This window comes from Chinchilla lanigera, unplaced genomic scaffold (genome assembly GCF_000276665.1).
Source record: "Chinchilla lanigera isolate Chin_1 unplaced genomic scaffold, ChiLan1.0 scaffold00027, whole genome shotgun sequence".
In the NCBI taxonomy this organism is placed as follows: domain Eukaryota; kingdom Metazoa; phylum Chordata; class Mammalia; order Rodentia; family Chinchillidae; genus Chinchilla; species Chinchilla lanigera.
Genome location: NW_004955428.1, coordinates 15,811,721 through 15,818,974, shown reverse-complemented (window position 1 = coordinate 15,818,974; position 7,254 = coordinate 15,811,721). Strand labels below are relative to the sequence as shown.

The window sequence follows — 7,254 nt, the reverse complement described above, 5'->3', positions numbered from 1 at the left end:
ATATATATACACACACACACACACACACATACACACCCCACACACACATAAGAAAGAGAAAGGGCGAATATAAAAAGAAAGTTAAGCTAAAGCTAGGTCTGAAATAATAAAAGCCAGAAAATCTCTGTAATTAGCCAGAAAGAATATTATGGGAGAAAAAATAGCTTTTACCACTACCTTATGATATCTTAAGGCAACTGTTGTTCACTTCTCTGCATACATTAGCAGCAACAAGTAAGATGTCAGTGTCCTTACAAAACAGTTTTAAACGGACCAGCTGCCCTTAGGCATTAGATATACCAAATCTACTCTCTTAAAAAATCCCAGAGCTGTGTATTACGATTTCAGGCAGTTATCCTCTTCCTAATCATGCTTAACCTTACAAGTTGAAATTTAAACTGAAAATAGATGTGGTCATCAGATGCAGTTCTCTCTAGAAGACTTATCTCCTGTGCTCTAAAACAGGGCACAGTAAATAACTACCTGTGGGCCAAATTGGTTCCCACTTCCTGTTTTATAAATAAAGTTTTATTGGGATACAACAGTACTTCATTTCCATAGTATCTAAAGTTCTTGTCACACTAGAGGAACAATGTTAATTAGAATGAAGATGCATGGCCCTCAAAACCAAAATATTTGTTTTCTTGCTTTTTATAAAAAGAGTTTGCCAATGCCTGCTCTAACGCAGACTAAAGCTTGATTTCTGGTCCCTCCTCGACACACATTATGAGCAGAGCTGATGAGCACCCAAGCAAGCATCCATAAGGCAAAATAAACATATAAAGAAAATAATACCTCATTAAAGACAAACTATACAATATAGGACACAAATTATTTTAACAGATAAAAAGCTAAAGCAGATGTGCTAAAGATAAATCATTGATTGATGGATTGACAGATATTGTTAATCCAAAACAAAATAAAAAATTTATTTTAAAGTGAAGTAGAAATATTAGACAGAAAATGAGTTGAAATAATAAAAACAAAAAATTAGATTATTAGTAGGTTTGCTAGTCCTGAGAATGAATTCATGAATTGGGGCTTTATATTGAGGAATTTTACAGATGGCAAGAAAAGCCAGAGCCATGGTGACACATCAACTTCAATCACAAAGTTTGCCAAAGAAGAAAAGATAATTGGAAAGAGGAAGACATCTGAATAAAGTCAATAAAGTGTGGAGATCTTTGTATTCTAGTAATGTGCTGGACTATTAATTTACCACTAAAAACAGCTAAAATTACTGAATTTTACAATATTTTCTTCAAAAATAGAAAAGCTGAGAGGATAGGAATTGCCATAGAAAGTTGAGAAAACCTTGAAAACTTGGAGAGATAAACTGAACATTGAAGTAGCATTTGCCCTGAGGCCATTTGCCAAATGTGGCAAATCTGAGCAATGGCCGTTAAGGTGTGCTCTAGTGTGAGAGGCCAGAAAGCTGGTCTGAGAGTAGAATCCAACAAGAGACTTGTGTTAGAGCTGAAGAGCTGCATCTTAAGCCCATAATGCACTGTTAAAGAATGAATACACTTGGTCATTCTACTTTCTCCACTAGACTGAAAATTAAATTACCTTAACATTTGAACTGGGAAGATGGAAGGACCCTTCCCTGAGAAGTTGAAGCCAAAGGACGACTCTCAAGATCACACTACTAGTGCAGTTTCAAATTTAGCATATTTCATTTTTTGAGACTCATTTTCTTTTAATCCCATCTCACTATTTCTTTCATATAATATCATTTAATCAGGATTTGTATTGTATTTGTTTAAGCTTCCTTGTCCATTGTGATATAATTGTCAAAGTAGATGATCATCAAATATAAATTGTATATCAATATTTAAGTCTACAGTGAGCTTTCAGATAATTAAAGTGAAGTAATTTTTCATTGTTTACTTGGGAGTATTACTTGACGATTCATAAAACATTATTTGTAAATTGTTGGCATCCTTAGTTTTCAATGGAAACTATGATGGTTGTAGATGAGTGGTAACATGCTCCTAAAGAAAACAGAAATGGATGTTCTTAAAGAAAACACTTCTTCTAAGCCTTAAAGAATAACAGCAGATAATTTTCCAAGTAAAGTAGAAAGCTCATACTAAAAACTAACTGGATAAGACATTTTGCTATGAGTGGACACGAACAATAGCAATGAAAAACAAAAAAAAGACCATTACATATTTGTGATATTGGAATTGTCAGGCATAAATTTAAAATAACAGCAAAACTATAATGTGCTGAAGAAGCAGAAGGGAAGCTTGATAATATTTTCAGGGGACAATTAACTGTGAAATAATAAAGCACAATGTTTGGGCTCAAGAATTCATTAATGTAACTGAAAAATAAATGGATACAATAAGATGCCTATTAGACACAGCTGAAGAACAATTTTGTGAATTGGAGGACGAGTCAGATAATATTACTTAGAATTAATCAGAGAAAATAAACTTTAAAAGTTAAAATGATATTAAAAGACAAGATATGAGAAGTCATGGTAGATAGCAAACTTCTAAAAGTAATTAAATCAACAGCAAAATTGAAGACAAAACTTCCATTTAAAGAAATTGTGTTAATAAATATGTAAAATGACAGTTCTGAGCCAAAACATTTCCATATGAGGTGAACTATCAATATGGAGCATTAAAATATCCAGATTGATTTCCTTTATTTTTTGTGTGTATTTGGACAAGAGAAGCATATCATTAGATAAGTATATGATACTGAACTTAAATAATTTTACACTCCAGTGAACTCCCTTGGACACACCAGTGCAAAGAAAAAAATTTCAAGAACAAGGACAGTAAAACGTTTGTATCAACAGCCTTCATTCTGAAGGCAATTGAAAAACTATATATTTCAAAAAGAAGAGAGTCTAGAAGAAAATGCTTGAAATATAGAAATGACTTTAAAGCAAAAGTGGAAACTATGTTATTACTTTTTTGAAAATAATGATGTGCAGGATTAAAATAAAATGAATTAAGAAGCAATACTAAATTGTTAGTTGGGACGTAACTGAAAGTGTTTAAAATACATTGTTGAAGAACTCTTGTTTTCTCTTACTACATGGAATTATTTTAGACTTTAAGAAGAATCCATTTTGTAATTTCCAGAAGTAAATTAAACTAATATACAAAGAAGTAGAAAGGGAATTAATAGACTATTTTTTGTGGCTGCCTTGATATCTCGAACTATTTCAAAACTTTCAGCACTGTCTTGATTACTTTTCTCTCATTGCTGAGACAAAATACCTGAAGCCCAAAATTAAGGAAGGAAAGGTTTATTTAGCTCACAGTTTGTGGAGGTTTCAGTCCATACTCAGCTGGCTCCAAGGCAGAGTGGCACATGGCTGAAGGGTACAGTTCATGGCAGTGGAAGATAACAAAGCAACAAGAGCAGAAGGGACAGTGGCAGCTGGAAGAGCAAGCCTCTTTCCCTCCTTTACATTGTATGCAAACTACCCACCCCAGGGCAGGTGTAGCACTCACATCCATAATTCCAGCACTGGACCATAAATCAATCATAATCTAGAAGCCTGCCCCATGACTGCATGAAGATTTGGGGGGACATGCAAACATGAACCATAACAACTAATACCCGAAGAAGTAGAAAGGGAATTAATAGATTCTTTTTTGTGGCTGCCTTGATATCTTGAACCATTTCAAAACTTTCAGTGCAATTTCTGTCAAATAGAATTCTTAGAGTGAGTCTGTCTCCACCTAATTCACTGGATCTGGCACTTTGCTACTTCTAGCTCTTCTCCAAAGTCAAATAAAATGACCATGAATGATAAATATTTTCAATCAGTTCTAAACATCAAGACAGACACAACAGAGCCAGAGATATAGCTCAGCAAAACAGAGCCTGCCTTGCAAACCCAAGGTCCTGAGTTCGATTCCTGGTACAAAAAAAAAAAAAAAAGACAGACACAGCATGGCAAGCACAGACGTTTAAAAAAGAGAACATTTACAGCTGGACAGCACAAAGTCAATGTGTCTGAACTAGGGGGAATATTTTGAGAGGGATTACAGGCGTTTATTTGACTGTAATAATTTTTTTAAAAATAAGCTTTAGATCTTTTTTGATCACATCTTATTCATTGATTTTAATTTTGTGTGTAAATTTTATTTATAAATGAATAGATTACCTCATAGTCATCATGGAAAACTTCTACCTATTCAAATAGCTACAATATTACCTAATTCATCTTTGATAATCCTCCCTTGGATTTGTTCAAAAAGTTATTTCATGCACTGAATATATACATATTTTCCATGTTTATTTTGACATGCTTGTTTTTTACTTTAAAAATTATATATATAATCTATGATTACATATATATGCTCCCTATTTCACAGAATGAACAATTTTCACCTGTTTCTCCAAATTCAATCACTCAGAAATAACACAAATTCTATACTATGGATATCGGAAGATTATTCCACAGGCTCTCTCCACAAGCAAAACAAAGGTCCATGGTCTTCTACATCAAGTATCTAAATGATTTCTTCACACTTATTCTTGTCTGAATTATGAATTAGCAAACAAAACAAATATCGTCCTAAAATCACATGTTCTCCTAGAATAACACATAATTGCCATGACTTATAAAAACTGTGCTTCTATTTTAGTTAATCTAAAAATCTTTCTTGGGCTGGGGATTTAGCTCAGCGGCACAGCGCCTGCCTGGCAAGCTCGAGGTCGTGTTTGATTCCTGGTACCAGGAAAAAAAAAAAAAAAAAAAAAAAAAAAAAAAAACAAAAAACAAAAAAAAAAAAAAAAAAAAAAAAAAAAAAAAAAAAAAAGACTTCTCTAAAAATCTTTCTTGGTTCGTGGTAATAGTATTACAGTTTTAACTTGTTGATCCAGAGAAGATTTTTTTAGAAAAACTTAAAAATACCTGCTTTTTAAAAATACTGCGGACCACTCGTTTTCAAGTCTGAAAAATGAAGAGATGGTTAAATTTAGCTTTCTTGTCTGTTTCTAATTCACTCATCATGTTAAAGTAGAGGAATACACAGAAGTGAATGCTCTACCATAAAAGAATTGGTGATAGTTTTAGAATGCTAGTTTCCATATTCTCCAACCAGTTTGGAGTTAAAGTCTGTCCGCACCTGCAAGACGGGATTTGTTGTCTGATCTATTGTTCTCGATGGTTTCCTAGATCTGAAATAAAGAAAAGCACTAGGAAAGTTTTAAAGATCTTTTTCTTTGCCGCTCTCCTTAGGCAAGAAGGAGGAATTAGTCTTGTAACTAGATCCTTCCAGTCTGCATTTAATTTGAAGCAAGACGGGCGACTGCAGATGTAGGGCTGACAGCAAACAGCAGAGGGCAGTATTCACTCATGCATGAGCTGTCTCTGGGCCCGCAAAGTTTGAAGTTTGGAGTTCCTGTGGCAAAAATCTATGACATATGCCCTATATTTGCATTGTTTGGCTTAAATTCATATTTTGTAAGTTGGTTTCCTTAAAGGGGAAAAATACTGACCTGATTCCTAGTCATTTTTTTTTTCTTTTAAAGAAACAGTGCAGGTTATTGCAGAAGTAGCTGCAGTGCGTCCAGGAGAGTTCATTGGAGTGCAGTACGTGGCGTGTGGACTTGTTTTTTTTAAATGAAGTTTAAATTTCAGTGTACTTATTCTATTTTCCCATGTATATATATTCTTCCCCCGAACAAAAGCAAAGCAAAACTTCGTTAAATTTCCTTTGGTTGCAAAATGTCGAGGGCAAAATACTCCAGCAGGGAAGAAAATTCCAAACTTTGCAGCAGGAAAAGAGGTCCCTCTTTCCAAAGGGCTGCCTTGTTATTGTTGTGGAAACCCCAAGGTTTGGACTCCGACACCTGGAATCCAGTTGGGAAGGAAAACAATGCAGAACAAACACTGAGTTCCCCTGGTTGGTCCTGCAGGAAGTGAGCAGTTGGTGCTCAGGCCTTTCTGCCCTTATCACCCGGAAAGTGGGGGAGAGGGGCAAGTGGACGCAGGGTTAGGGTTCAGCTCTCACTGGACTGCTTAGAGCTCACTGGTAGACGGGGGCGTGGGGAAGAGTTGATTCGGAATCCGTCGGAGCACAATGCACAGCCGCTCCCTCCCTTGCATTGAGACAGAAAGGGCAGGAAACGGTTAAAGCAAATCTGCGCTGCGCATTCCCAGACAGGCTTTGCTTAATCCTTCCTCCCCGCTTTAACAGACCCTCACCCCCTGCCTTTGTTTTATTTCTCTCGACCCCCTTGCCCCTGAGTTATTACTAGAGTAACAACCTCACGGTCTTTCCCCAGGCCCCCCACTAAAGTTATTTATCTGCAAACCTGAACCCACCCCCATCTATTCTGCGGCAGCCTTTTCTATTCTTGAGCTGACTCCGGCCAAGATTTGACCATGAAGAGGGAGGGAGGGAGGGAGGGAGAGGGGGAAAGAGATCGTCCCCCTTCTTAGCGCCTCGGCTCCGCCGGCTCCCACACCGCCCGCGCGGCCCTCGGGGAGGCTGGGGTGATCCGCAGCCCGCGCAGCCACTCGGAGGGCGCCAGGCGGGGCCGCGGCAGCTCGGGTCCAATGGGGCTGGGGCAGGGAGGGGCAGGAGGTGACAGGCCGGGAGCGGGGGGGAGTCCGGGAGAACTCGGGTGCGGGGATCAATGAGTGGCGAGCAAAGTTTCTGAGTCCCGTTCTAGCTCGCGGTCTTCCCTCCCCCTCTGTTTGTGCTTCGCGACTGTGCGCGCGCGTGTGTGTGTGTGTGTGTGCGTGCGTGCGCGTGTGCGCGCGCTGTGTGTGCGCGCAGCGGGGAAGGGGCGGGGAGAGTGCGAGGGACGGGAGGAGGTGCCGAGGGGCTGCTGAGCTCCAGCTCCCCGGCGCCGCAACCTTCAGCCCCAGCTCGCGAGGAGAGCGCTGGCAGGCGCCGTCCGGAGCAGCAGAGGGCACCGTCCCAGCCCAGCGCCGACTTCCCAGTCCTCGCCGCCGGCCGGGAAGGAGAGAGAGGGACAAACCACCCCCTCGCCCCAAACAAAAAGCCTTGTGGATTACAAAGTGAAACTGACACGGGACAATAAACGCAAAGATAACGGGGGCAGGGCGCGGCGCTCTAGCGTGGGCTTCCGACGGGGCCGCCGGAGGACGAGCCCCCTGGCATGGTGAGGGGAGGGCACGCGGGGACCCCGAGCCGCTCCCGCCCGACCCCAGCGAGGCCGAGAAGAAAGGGGGGCCTGCGCTCGAGCTGGATGTACAGATAATGGGTGGGCAGGCGCCGCGGCGGAGGTGAAAGATGCGGAGCG

General features: G+C 39.9%; 1 protein-coding gene across 1 annotated transcript in view; it reads left to right on the top strand.

The window, feature by feature from the left end:
* Positions 1-6,807: 6,807 nt before the first annotated feature.
* Positions 6,808-7,254, top strand: part of Fat4 (FAT atypical cadherin 4) — a gene marked incomplete in the record, with an annotated part of 190,835 nt that continues 190,388 nt past the window's right edge. Inside the window, 1 exon segment of the mRNA XM_013515322.1 lies at positions 6,808-7,254.